Genomic DNA, 14,044 nt, shown 5'->3' with positions numbered 1-14,044 from the left:
CAACTGACCAAATTAACCTGTCCAACAGTCTGCGTTAAAAACAGGGGTTTAGTTAGCAGGCATTTGCAAACGCATGCGTAAGCTACAAGGCCTCTTCTTGGCACCATTGCTTGCAGTCCTAACACTACTGAATTTATAAGCCTCTCCACAATGGGAGCACATGTATTAAATGGATAGATGAGGGGCAGGGGGGCCTGGAGACAGTCCAATCCCCCTTAGAGAAACAGGAGCACACTGGACACCCAGCAATAGCACAGTGGCAGCGAAGGTGCCCACTGTGTCCCTGGACCATATTTACACCAGTAACAAACAAATGGCCCCTGCCCCCACCTATAACTGGCCTTCACAGCAAGGAGCACATGGAAGGGCAAAAGCATGAAAGACAAAAACAGAACATTCCATAACTCAACTCACCAACCAGTCTGCCAACCAACAAAATTAACCTGTCCAACAGTCTGCGTTAAAAACAATATTCCATCCCCCTCTTCCAGCGACGGTGTCCGATGGACATTTGGGAAAGGAAGAGTGAGATAGAGCTACAGAGAATGCAAAAAAGAGTGCCTGGCTACAACAAAGTGGCCACCATGGACTTCTGCATTCCACTGTCCATAAGTGACATCACACACCACTCACAGCAATATAGCAGGAAGAAGAAATCAGGGCAACAATACTACAAACAAGGATAATGTATCCAAAATACATTTAAGAAAAAAATAGCCCGCCCTGCCAAGATTAATAGGCACCATATTTATGCTAGCAGTGCCAAACCCTGCCACAAGGAAGGAGTTATGGCGCCTCTTCATCATGAGAGAAGCTGAACCAGGATGGAAGGGAGTGTAACAATACAACTGGAACGTCCTGGATCTTGAAAGTAAAGAAAAAAAAGGAAAATATGTTCTCTCCAGACTTTTAGCATAGTGTAGGTATGGCCCACGAAAAAGTCAGTCTAGCTTCATCAACAAGGTAAGACTTTTGTAGGGTTAGGATAAACACTGGCCATTTAGTCTCTTGTTGGTATAACTCATTGATTGAAAAATAAAATACCTTTTTTGCATAAAATTTGTTATTCCTCACAGCAAGTGAATATCTCAAGGCTTAACCTAGCTGAGGTTCATCTTTATAAAATATATTATTCTGCAATCTCTCGGTGGACCTATATTGATGTCGCCAGGGCTTTTTTTCAGTTGGAACTTGGTGGAACTCAGTTCCACCGCCTCTGCTCCCTTATCACCACTGTCACTTGTAAACACAAAAGTCTGGCTTCAGTGTTTATCAGTAACAGCTTATTTCCCAACAGCTCCCACAGATCTGATCTCCTGAGCGGCTCCCACAGAGTGCAGGGTGGGAACAAGGGATATGAAGGTGCCCGAGGTGCAGTGCAGATTCCAAAACCCCTACTGGATGATCTCCTTGCAAGTGATGTGTGTGTGGGGAGGTACTAGAGCTGGCTGGGTGCTTCAACTTAGTACGGCAACACAAGTAAGACATATGGTGGAGCTTCTAAGGAGGGAGGGGGAAGATGGGGGCAGTGGAAGGGGGGTTGCATGCAGAGGCCAGAGCTGAAGAGGAGTGAAAGTGAGATGTGGAAAGGGGGTGTAGAGTTAAGCAGCTGTGGAAGAAGGCAAAGTGCACTCCTGAACTCTGCACTCTGTATGCAGAGCACCCCTCCATTCTGAACAATGTACGTAGCACACCCCTGAATGCTGCACTCTGTGTGTAAACCCCCCCCCCCCCCTCAACTCAACACTCTGTACATAATGCACAGTTTAAGTCCCCTCCATTGTAAGTGAAATTTGACCACACCATTTGATATGGTTTGGAGGGTGTGTGGGGGGGCGAGGTTTTTTTTTGGAGGGTTGTGGTTAAGTTCCTGTACCTATTTTCTGAGAAAAAAAGCCCTGGATGTCGCCTTTCCATACATTACCTGTATAAACCATGGCTAGTACAGTAACTCATTCCCAAAAAATGATTAACATTGTGTATAACTGAAGAGTCCTAGGACAATCATTACATCACACAATGCAAATCTTTTATTACATACCGTTATTGTTTGTCAAAGCCACACTTACAGACAATCCTAAGGTAATAATGAGTCAGATTGTTTTACAGTACAGGAATAACCAGTAGTAGATCGGGTAGATTACACAAGGTGCAAAGAGCAGAGCAACGCAAGCATCATTCGTCATTAGTACTTTGTATACATGCTGTGTTCAAAAATAGTTATATGATGTCAGTCTAATGGCTCAACATTGTTTTTTTGCAAATTAAATAGTGTGATGTACAGTGTGTCTAAATTCAGGAATGTTTAAATTGTTTCAACATGAGGAAAATAAAATTGGGGAAGCTGCTACAAGTCAAGCCAAAACCCATTATTTCATTTAGAGCTAAATCAGCCAGGAATCGGATCTTTGAGCGCCCAATTACACTTGCGTGCTATTTATTGTGTATAGCCCAACACACTTCACATTACAACCTAATGCACAACCATGCTAAAAAAATATTTTTTTTCCCGTTGTGGTGTGTTGGCGGACCATTTATAATGAATGGGCTACATTAATGCCAAACACCAAATAATGTGTGCCATACTATATGTATACTTAGACCCTACCAAAGTGTGAACAAGCCCAGAAGCTTTATAAAATATGAAGAGACTACCATAAATGAGGGACTGTGACATAAAGTGGCCCTACCACCATAGGGTCAAAATCAAACTAAAGTCTTTGAAGCAGAACATTACCCATAATAACGTGATAAAAAATAATGTTCTTTAGCAAGGGACATACATTCCTCAGTAATAATTATGCTACCAAAATGAGAGTGTGCTGTAAATTACCTCCAGCATTGTTCATGTTTCTCCTTGCTGGAAGCTGTCATTTTGCTGAAACCCAGAGCCCCTGAACAGCAGTAAATCTTTGGGCTGTCAGCAGATCAGCCTCTAGTGCAGTGATTCTCAACCAGGGTTCCTTCAAAGGTTGCTAGGGGTTCCTTCAGCATTGGGCAATTTCTGCCTCTCGGATAAGTTTCCACTGACACCATTGATCTTTTTAGCTATCTGTAAGGAGGTAATTCTTCCCAATGACCACAAGTGTAAGGACCATTCTTCCCACTGACCATCACACTAATATATCATGAGTTGTAGATTTCTAATTTTTTAACAGGAGTTCCCAGAGACTGGAGAACTATTTCAAGGGTTCCTCTGTGTTGAAGAGGTTGAGAAAGGCTGTTCTAGTGGCTCTGATTTTCCAAAAAATGCCCACAGTGGAGAGCAACTGAGCATGTGCAGAGCGGGGTTAGGCAGTATTTCTGGATTTTAAACTGTATAGGCACTCATTTTGAATTATTGTTTTACATAGCTATACCTGCAAAAGGGGCCAGCCTGAAGTGATCTAGTAGGGCTTCATTTTTTGACTAAAGTTCCTCTTTAGGAAGAGATGCTATATGCTTATCTTTCCAGTGGCCCCATCAAAATATTTACTGTGTAGCCTCAGCTGCTACAGGAATCTGACACTTCAGGCTGTGTCAAATATCTGCTTCTGTTGGGGTTCCTTCCACCAGTTATTGTGTCATTACAGTATATATAATTCAGAAGTAGGAACCCGAGAGCCTGGTGAAGGAGGAGGTGTTTCATACACCCAGAAATGTTGGATACCTGCATAAGTTTGGGAATTGCTGTATGGCGCATTTTTGAGACACGGGCCACCAGAAAGGTAAGTACTGTATAGAGCATCTTTTTTTACAGGGTGGCTTTAGTTTTATTTTGACCCTACAGAAATAGAGTCATTTTAAAGCCACGTTGAATGAGGTTCTCCACCTAGAAAGCTTCAAAGATCAAACTGCCCGCTCCACCCAAAACAAATCAATCTGCGTCACCATCTCCACTATCCTTTGTCTTGATTTCAACTGCTTTGTAAATATTCTTTACTGCAGAGATGTCTGTAAATATTTGTTTGCTATGAAAAATGAACTGCCCTGAGTATTGTGTAATGGATTAGTAATTCATCACCAAGCCTTAAAGAAAAACAAAAATTCTACTGAATTTCTCTAGTACAGATAATCTTTCTATTCGACATGCACTATATTACCAAAAGTATTGGGACACCTGCCTTTACATGAAGCTTAATGGCATCCCAGCCTGAGTCCATAGGGTTCAATATTGAGTTGGCCCACCCTTTTCAGCTATAATGGCTTCAACTTTTCTGGGAAGGCTGTCCCCAAGGTTTAAGCCCCTGTACACAAAGTTTTCATACCCCTTGAATTTTTCCACATTTTGTCATGGTACAACCAAAAACGTAAATGTATTTTATTGGGATTTTACAGGGATATGCAATTAGCGGACCTCCAGCTGTTGCAAAACTACAAGTCCCATCATGCCCCCATCATGCCTCTGCCTCTGGGGGTCATGCTTGTGGCTGTCAGAGCCTTGCTATGCCTCATGGGAATTGTAGTTCTGCAACAGCTGGAGGTCCACTAATTGCATATCTCTGTGATAGACCAATGCAAAGTGGCACATAATTGTGAAGTGGAAGGAAAATGATAAATGGTTTTCAATTTTTTTTTTACAAATATCTGAAAAGTGTGGTGTGCGTTGGTATCCAGACCCCCGGAGTCAATACTTTATAGAACCACCTTTCTCTGTAATTACAACTGCAAGTTGTTTTGGGGATGTCTCTACCAGCTTTGCACATCTAGAGACATTTTTGCCCATTCTTCTTTGCAAAATAGCTCAAGCTCTGTCAGATTGTCCACAGATTCTCAATTGAATTTAAGTCTGAATAAAATACATTTATGTTTTTGGTTGTAACATGACAAAATGTGGAACATTTCAAGGGGGTAAATTTTTATTATTTCATTTTTTTTACTATTTTTAAAAATATTTTTAAAAATGAATTCTTTCACACTGCTTTTTTATTTTTTTTGGAGGGAGGGGTTGGACAGTGTCAGTAATTTTTATTTTATATTCTTTTTTTACAATTACATTTTTTTTATTATTTTTTGTTCAAATGTTATATTTTTCTAAACAGACACCTGACATCTCCTCTTTGACACAGAGAAAGGGACTGAGGACAAAGATTCTCCAGTCCCTTTCTCTGCAGCCTCAGCTGCACTAAAGGTGAATGAACAGGAGACAGAGGCTTACTGACTCTGCTCATTCAGAAGGAAGGGGCCAGTAAATTACATATTTACCAACACCTTTCCCCTCTCTCCATCCTGAAAATTCCCTGCAGCAGCCGACAGGAAAGCAGAGGAGGGAAGCCGGCAGCTCTACTGAGGAACAAGGAGGGGAGGCGGAGGAGTACATAGGGGCCAGGGGAGGACACAGGAAAACAGTCAGGGGGTGATCGGTGCGGTGGTGGGTGCAGTTACAGGCACCCATTCCCTTGTATAGCTTTCAATGAAGCAGCTGACAGCCGTGAGAGGAAGAGGAGTAGAAGCTTCTCCCTCTCCGCTTCTGCTCCTCTCCCTCCTGCGGCTGTCAGCTGCTTCGCTGAAAGCTATATAGGGGAATCTGTGCCTGTAACTGCCCCCACAGCCGCACCGATCACCCCCGACTATCAACCAGGGGCGGATCATCCTTGGGTGCAGTGTGGGTCAGAGCTCAATCCCCCCCACCCCCTCGTGGCCCGTGTTCAGTGAACACCCTGCACCCATGGATGATACGCCACTGATTATCACTCTCTAACATCACAAATATGCTTTATTTATTTAAAAGCTCTCCAGAAGTATATGGCTCCAGCTATAGAGCCATAACCGCGTGTTTTCACTCCGAGATAGTATAAAACCAAAAATGTATAATATAGTGTAGTATATTGCCGTAAAATCTCAAATTTTATAAAAATAACACTCACTCACAAAAAGTGTTAACAAAATGTACTATATTATTAATCCACTATGTCCAGGCTTAACAAACGCATAAGCCCCTTCACAAAGAGGTGAGTATAAATAGCACTCTCTACATAGAAAAGGTGTGTATCTCTTGACCTTCAAACCAATAGGCACCGGTCACCTCCATAAGAAGAAGGCTTACCAGACCGGATTGACTCCCTTAATAATAGGGCAATTCACGGACCACTTATACTATCCGGGTGCACTAGTGAACTCACATTAATGCATGTTACCTTAAGGCAATAAACTGCACAATGCACCAAAATGTACCAAAATGTACCAAAAACGTACATGTAGCATTTCTGGCAGGGCACGTAATACATGTCCATCGGTGACTGGTGTTTGGATGCTTTTTAGAACAAAGGACACCACACTGTGCCAATGTATATTACTTTGCATTGTGGTAGAACAGGGTGATGGTTTAAACAGGCCCTTTTGGTAACCGCTGTTTATATATTTTTTGGCATTTGATCACACTGAATTGGTCAGGTTTGTAACATGTTTACTAAAGAATAGCAGTTGGCAAAGTATGAGGGATGGCACCACATTTCATCAATGCATGTAATATACATTGCTGTGTCTGTTACCACAATGCATTAGTGTAAGTGGGCCCTAAACGTTTTCACACAAGAGTCACCTAACTTTAATCTAGGATTTACACATATTTTACTATTGAATCCAATTAATCCAATTAAATGTCGAAATTTTGAACGCTAATATTTACAAATAGACTTTCTAAAGCTGGCCATACACCCACAATTTTTTTTGTTCAAGAAGAGAAATCTAATGCCGTGTACACACGATCAATCGGGTGGAAAAGTCCGGCAAACTCAAGTCCGCCGGACAATCCCCCCGTGTGTAGCCTCCGGCGGACATTTTTTTACCCGAAAGTACAGCGGACTTAGAAAGTAGTTTTGCACTCCAATCTTCCCGTCGGACTTGCATTTCGGCGGACAATCCAGCCGTTCATATGCCAGTCCGCTGTACTTTTGAAATGAACTGACTTTTCCCGCCCGGAGAAAAGTCCGCTCATTTTGAGCGTGTCTCCAGGTAGGCGGGGCCCGCGAAGGAGACCCCCCGAAGACGGAAGACCCCCGGAGCTGTGCAATAAACTATTTTAACCCTTGTGTGTTGTTTTTTTTTGTACTTTATTTTACAGGTGAATGGCTAGGGGTACATTGTACCCCATACTCATTCACATAGGGTGGGGGCCGCCGGTATCCGGGGGCCCCCTTATTAAAGGGGACTCACGGATTCCGATAAGCCCCCCGCCCGCAGACCTCGACAACCAACGGCCAGGGTTGTCGGGAAGAGGCCCTTGTCCTCATCAACATGGGGCCTGGTATGGCTCAGGAGGTGGGGGGGCGCTCGCTCGTCCCCCCCCTTTCCTGGCAGGCCGGGTAGCGTGCTCGGACAAGGGTCTGATGTGGACCTGGGGGGACCCCCACACCGATTTTTTTTTGGCGTTGGGGTTCCCCTTTAAGTCCATACCAGGTGGCGGGGCCAGCGACGTCTCCTACCTGGAGACGCGCTCAAAATGAGCGGACTTTCCTCTGCGTGTGTGGGCGAGTCCGTTCATTTCAAAAGTAGAGCGGATAGTACAGCGGACTTAGTATGCCATATTAGTCTGCTGAAAAAGTGCCGTGTGTGGGCAAGTAGCCCGTTCGGAAAGTCCGGCGGACAGTCCAGCGGGAAGTCCGCCGGTTAGTCGGCTACGTGTGTACGCAGCATTACATATCCTTCCATTCACACTAAACAAATCTCCCACTGTGGCTTATGTATTCTGACAGCTGATTCTGATTGGATGCAGGCATGGATCAGCCAACAATTTTCCATTTGTCTCCTTCAATTTTTCAGTTGAAGGATGTCTGGTGGTGTGGTGCCAACAGTGTCACCCAGGAGTGGTGCCAACAGGGTCACCCACTGACTAAATTTTGGCCAATCCATTAGGAACTTGATGACATTTTCTCTGGGAATAACCAGCTTTCATTTTACATTTCTGCTCACGTGTGGAAGAATAGGCAAATCTTTCCTGCGTATTGATTTCCCCTCCTCTGTCTCTGGTTACCTATCACCAATTGTTAATTTTTAGATTAAATCTTGTCGTAATAATACATTAGCTAATAGGCATTTAATGAAGAAAGGTAAATAGCTACAGAACAGGAAAGTCTTGTCTAGTTTGGTGTCATTATCTTTAGTACATGCTTCCGGTTTGATTCATACCTGATGTAACCTAATTGATCTTCAGTTGGCCTGAACTGGTATTACAAGTTCCTCCAAATCTAAGTGTGAAATATTTGGCATAAACAAAACTTTTCTGTAGTTTTTAACACCAGAATTTACAGATCTCTAAATATAGATTTTGTTTTCAGTTACTGTTAAAAGAGAAACATGACCAAAGCTTTTTGGGTCACAGGAAATGTGTTTACTTTTGCAGTTCCGTGACCCAGAACATCACAGAGTTTCAATTATGTCAGGATCTACCCAGATGCCTGATTGGCAGTTGGCTCAGCCTCTCAGCATCCACTAAAAAACCTCAGCCAGCTGCTTCTGCCCCCAGCCCAGCGCTCCAGTGGTAAAAGGGGATTGCCAGAGAGTGGTGACTGACAGTTCCATGCTTCTTCTCCCTGCACCCGATTTCACAATTCAAAAAGGGTGTGGCTGTGCAGGGCACTGCCCACGTGGCTGCATTATGGTTGTGTCCTGTGAATCAATGAACTACAACTATGGTCAGCGTTTGCGGTTGATGGCACTTGCATCAATATACATATAGATTGCCTATATCGGGAAGTGATGCTGTATCGGGAAGCGTACAATACACAGAGCTGATATGACATCACAGGAAGTTCCCGTCTAATGTGCTTCACTATCAGTGAAGGATGTCCCTAGGAGCTCTCTCTTCTCTCCTTGGAGAGTTGTCACTTCTCTTCAGGATCATCCGAGGGGCCCCTTTGTAGACTATCAGCTCTCTAGGCCTTTTGGCTAAGATCAAGTGTAGTATCTGTTCTTATCAGTTGGGAAGCCTTCTGGTGAGAATGGAGAACCACTGGTCGGCGCCAGGGGAGGGGACCCTGGCCTTCTGGCTTGGATTGTGGCAGCTTTAGCTCCGGTCAGTTTTTTGGGAGGGAACGTTTGTTCCCCTTTCTCCCACCGGGGGAACGGCCTGTACTTCCCGAATGTAATTAGGTAGGAGTGATGGGAGCGAGGGTTTGACCTGATGGTAAAGGGTCTCACTAAGCTCCTGGATCTCCATGCCTTTCTGGCTGGGGTGGGGGCTGTCGTGGTCTGGGTTGGGGGGTCAGGGACGCTTCTGTTGAAAAGCCCATGGTGATGTGCCCCTGGATTGGCAGTCCAGGGGTGCCTTATGTTCACTGTGCTCCGCACTTTGATATTCGGCACCTTGGTCACGTCACCAGACCACACGCTTTTTCACACCTGCCTCTAGGGCCCGGCCTTTTGGCTAGGACCAGAGGAATTTTTGATTCCTAGCCGGAGGGCCTGGCCATTGTATTACACAATGGTCACATTTTCACTCTCCTCTCCACTATCCCTTTCCTCACTTTTTATTTATTTTATTTGTGTGTGTTGTCATGTTTGTCACTTCACGTTTGATGAGTAGGGTGTCGGTCCTCGGACCTATCCTGAAAGTCTTGTGGGAGGGTGGATGACCACTAGATGAGTCTGGTACCTCAGTCCCTGGCTGGAGCCTAACGCCCCGGGGATCAGGGTATGGTCCTTACTTGCAACTGAGGCTTCAATGGCTTCAGTCCCTGTCACTGCTCTTGGCTGATGCTCTACTCATTGACACAAAGCTTATATCCCTTCTGGTGTCATGAGCCCACTCATAAGAGGAAGTCTCCGAGCCATAGGGTCTCCACAATAAGGCAGAACCCTGATAGAGCGGCCAACCACATTTGCCCAGTGGCATCCAGCTTGACTGTTGTAAGTATATATTTAAGTGGATTATTGACGATTTTGATCACAAAGTCAGCACCATACAAGTAATCTTTCATCTTATCCACCACTGCCCACTTCAGGGCAAGGAACCCCAGCTTGTGGGTGGTATAGTTCTTCTCAGTGGGGGTAAGACTTCTGCTCACAGAAGTTCTCCTTTAGGCAGCAGGCTGCAGATGTCCATATGTCCATCATGCTCTTGGTACAACCACCATCTTGACTTGCATCGATGTGTAGTTTGTAATGATCGGTTGGATCAGCATAGGTAAGAACAGGGGGCAATCATTAAGCTCCACTTTAGCTGATGGCAGGCTTGCTCACACTGACCCATCCACTGCTGTTGGGTTTTTTCCCGATACTTCCTGGGTCCTCCAGTTTGTTTGACTGCTTTTGGTGAGTCTGGGTTGTTGTTGTTGTTGTTGTTGTTGTTGTTGTTGTCCCCTCAACAACTTATTGGCTAGGCTATTTTGGCAAATCCCTCAACGAACCTTTGTTAGTTTGAGTAGAACCCCAAGAATTACCTAAGCTTGGTCACATTGGTAGGTCTTGGCCATGAGGGGACAGCTTTCCGTTTTTTGGTGTTAGTGGCCAGTCCCTCAGCTGAGATAACATGTCTGAGGTAGGTGACATAAGGCTGGTAAGGCTTGCACTTCTTTAGGGACAACTTCAACCCCTCATCATGAAGTCTCTTCAGGACCTTCTCCAGGTGCTCTTCATGCTCGCCAAGGGTTCTGCCAAAAATAATGATATCACCTAGGTATACCAGCACTTTGATCAGGTTCATGTTCCCCACTATCTTTTCCATCAATCTCTGAAAGATTGCTGGAGCCCCCAACAGACCTTGGGGCATTCTGTTGATTTCGAAGAACCTTAGCAAACAGATGAAGGCCGTCTAATCTCTGTCTTCTGGATGCATGAAAAGTACCCACTTTTCAGGTCTAGTACACTGAACCACTTAGCCCCTGACAAACATTGTAGGGCATCTTCTATCTAAGATGTGGTATACAGGTCGGGATGGTTTTCCTTTTGAGTGTGCACATCCTTTATACACATCCTCTTTCGCACCACCACTATGGGGGAAGCCTAAGGACTATATTACTCTTGAAAGATCCTCTTTAACTCTGCCAGTTGCTCCCAGAGATCTTCCAGATCACCCAGTGGAATCCATTGGGCTCTTTCCTTGAATGGCTTTTCTTCCTGAAGGCGAATTTGGTGCTGAGCACTCTTTGCACACCCCACATTAAAATCACTCCTCAAAAACATTTCTCACCATCTCAGAAGTTGGGTTTTGACTCTTTCTTTCCACTCAGGTGAAAATGGGGTGTTCTGCTGGTAGAACATCTCTATGGCAATCGTTTGCTCTCCACACCAAATTAGAAGACAAGACTGGGTAGCTGGATTCACTTCTCCAATTAGCAATTGAGCTAGACTTCACTGGATAGTCGGTGGTGTTGTGAACACTGTCAGGGATCTTACCATGGCTTTGTTACAGCTTTATGGTTGACACAATTCAAAGATCAGCTCTACCCTATTGTCCTCTCCCTGAGAATCAGCTTCAAGGACAACAAAGGGCCCAGGTGACCTTGACTGTTGCTTATAAACATACACTATTTTCTCTGGCTGCAATATCTTCTCATTCTTTTCCAGTGGTCATAGCTTCCCCACTGCTTCCACTGAGGCTTTCTGTAGCATATAGCATATACTCTGGGTAGTCTGCTTTGAGACAAAGGAAGTGAGTAGGCTCCTGACAAAGTCAGTGGAAGTTCCTACTATCCGGAAACTCTTGGCTCCAAAAGGGTGAGGGTACACAAAAGGCAAATGTTTTGAATGTCGTTGATTGCATAGCCAGGAAGGGGTCAAAGGACAACTTGATTGGCAGGTGCCCATCATAGGGGAAATTCTGAGTTCCAAGACCCCATATTTTTAGCTCTTCCAACTGTCAGAAACCATGAACCAAACCGAGACAGAAGTACAATTAAATCACACTTGTTTGTTAATAAAAAATAAAAAGGTAAATAGAGTAAGCATAGTCAAAGCATAGCCAGAGTCCAGTAACCGGATCAAGTAGTCAGCCAGGCCAGAGTTCAGTAACCAAATTGGGTAATCAGCCAGGCCAGAAGTCAGGGATCCAAGTAGAGGAACAGCAAGCAGGATAAGGAGCCAGAAGGGATGTCAGCAAGCCAGTCTTTAAACAGGAACGCAGGAAATGGTTTCTTGCGATGTGACGAAGGCGAAGGCAGAGATGAAGTGAGCTGGACAGCCTTAAGTAGGCAGGTCAGACGAGCAGGATCAGGAACAGCTGGGAAACTGTGGAGTGAGATGAGAGCTGGAAATTAGCCGACAGCTGAGCAGACAGCCCAGAGAAGGAAGGGCTAAGCAAGCCCTGACAGTACCCCCTCCTCCATGACCCCTCTCCCTCGGAGGGCCACCGGGCTTGAGGGGAAAATGTCTATGGAAATCGCGGAGGAGGGCAGAGGCATGTACATCTGAGGATGAAACCTAGGAGCGTTCCTCCGGACCGTACCTCTTCCAATGCACCAGGTACTGTGTGCACCCATGGAACCTACGGGAGTCAACAATTGATTGTACCTGATAATCCTCATGGTTCTCAACCTGTAGAGGGTGAGGACGTGGCACCGAGGTGGTAAATTGGTTGCAGACCAACGGTTTCAATAAGGAGACATGAAACACATTTGAGATGCATATACTAGGAGGAAGGTCCAACGCATAAGCCACTGGCTTAATCCTGCGAAGGATACAGAAAGGCCCAATAAACTGAGGTGCAAACTTCAGTGAGGGAACACGAAGTCGGAGGTTGAGAGATGACAGCTAGACCTTGTCCCCAACCTAATAGGAAGGCGCAGGCAGGCATCTGCGGTCAGTGTGGAGTTTGTACCTATCATTAGCATGACGCAAAGACTCCTGGATTTGTACCCAAGTGGAACGAAGACCACGGAGATGCTCCTCTAATGCAGGAATACTCTGCGGAACAAACGAGTCAGGCAACATGGAAGGTTGGAAACCATAATTTGCCATAAATGGCGACATATGAGAGGCAGAATCCAAGGCACTGTTGTGAGCAAACTGTGCCCATGGTAATAGGTCTGACCAGTTGTTATGGTGGTCAGAAATATAGCAACGTAGGAATTGCTCCAAGGACTGATTGGCTCGCTCTGTGGCCCCATAAACTGTGGGTGATACGTAGAAGAGAAAGCAAGCCGAATTCCCAACTGTGCACAAAAGGCTCGCCAGAACCGGGAGACAAATTGACTGCCCCGTCCGAGACAATCACCTTGGGTAGCCCATGTAAGCGAAAGATCTCCCGAGCAAAAATGGAAGCCAGTTCCTTAGAAGTAAGCAACTTCTTAAGTGGAATACAATGACACATCTTTGAGAACCGGTCAGCCACCATAAGGATAACAGTGTTGCCTTGGGAGTTGGACAACTTCCCAATGAAATCCATAGACAAGTGGGTCCAGGGCCTCTCTCCATTTGGTATGGGTTGTACTAGGCCCACTGGAAGGTGTCTTGGAGTCTTACTCTGAGCACACACGGAACAGGCAGCTATGAAGGCAGTTACATCAGCCCATACACTAGGCCACCAGAATTGTTGGGAAATGGCCAAAATTAGCTGATTCTTCCCAGGATGGGCAGCTGCCTTGGGAGAATGGTAAGTCTGGAGCACGGCAGTACGAAGACTCTCTGGGACAAAGCAGCAGTCACTAGATTTCTCAGGAGGAGCATGGACCTGAGTAGCAAGAATTTTGTCACCCAAAGTATAAGCAAGACTGGAGCGAACCGTAGACAAGATACGATCAGGAGGAATCACAGGACCTGGAAACGACTCCGACTTGGAAGTGGAGGAAAATTGTCGTGACAAGGCATCAGCCCTTACATTCTTAGTACTGGGTAAGAATGAGACAATGTAATTAAAACACGACAAGAAAAGAGCCCATCGCGCCCTTCTGGGAGATAGGCGTTTAGCCTCAGACAAGAATGGGAGATTCTTATGGTCAGTAAGAATAAGAACTGGCACAGTGGTACCTTCGAAGGAGATGTCTCCATTCTTTCAGGGCTAAAATGATCGCCAACAGCTCTGTGACCAATCTCGTAATTGCACTCCGCAGGTTACAATTTCCTGGAAAACTAGCCACACAGATGCATAGCGCTCTTAAGCCCTATCAGTTTTTCTGCTGAGTTTTTCCTT

General features: G+C 45.2%; 1 long non-coding RNA gene and 1 pseudogene across 1 annotated transcript in view; both read left to right on the top strand.

The window, feature by feature from the left end:
- LOC143930073 (uncharacterized) overlaps positions 1-14,044 on the top strand; it is a 76,950-nt gene that overhangs the window by 18,141 nt on the left and 44,765 nt on the right. The gene's annotated exons all lie outside the window — the stretch shown is intronic.
- LOC143932450 (U2 spliceosomal RNA) lies at positions 8,845-8,931 on the top strand (annotated as a pseudogene).

The sequence above is a fragment of the Lithobates pipiens genome, unplaced genomic scaffold (assembly GCF_037356315.1).
Source record: "Lithobates pipiens isolate NorthernLeopardFrog02 unplaced genomic scaffold, aLitPip1_a1.2 Scaffold_25, whole genome shotgun sequence".
In the NCBI taxonomy this organism is placed as follows: domain Eukaryota; kingdom Metazoa; phylum Chordata; class Amphibia; order Anura; family Ranidae; genus Lithobates; species Lithobates pipiens.
Note: the sequence above shows the minus strand (reverse complement) of the source record. Positions and strands in the feature narration are given on the sequence as shown.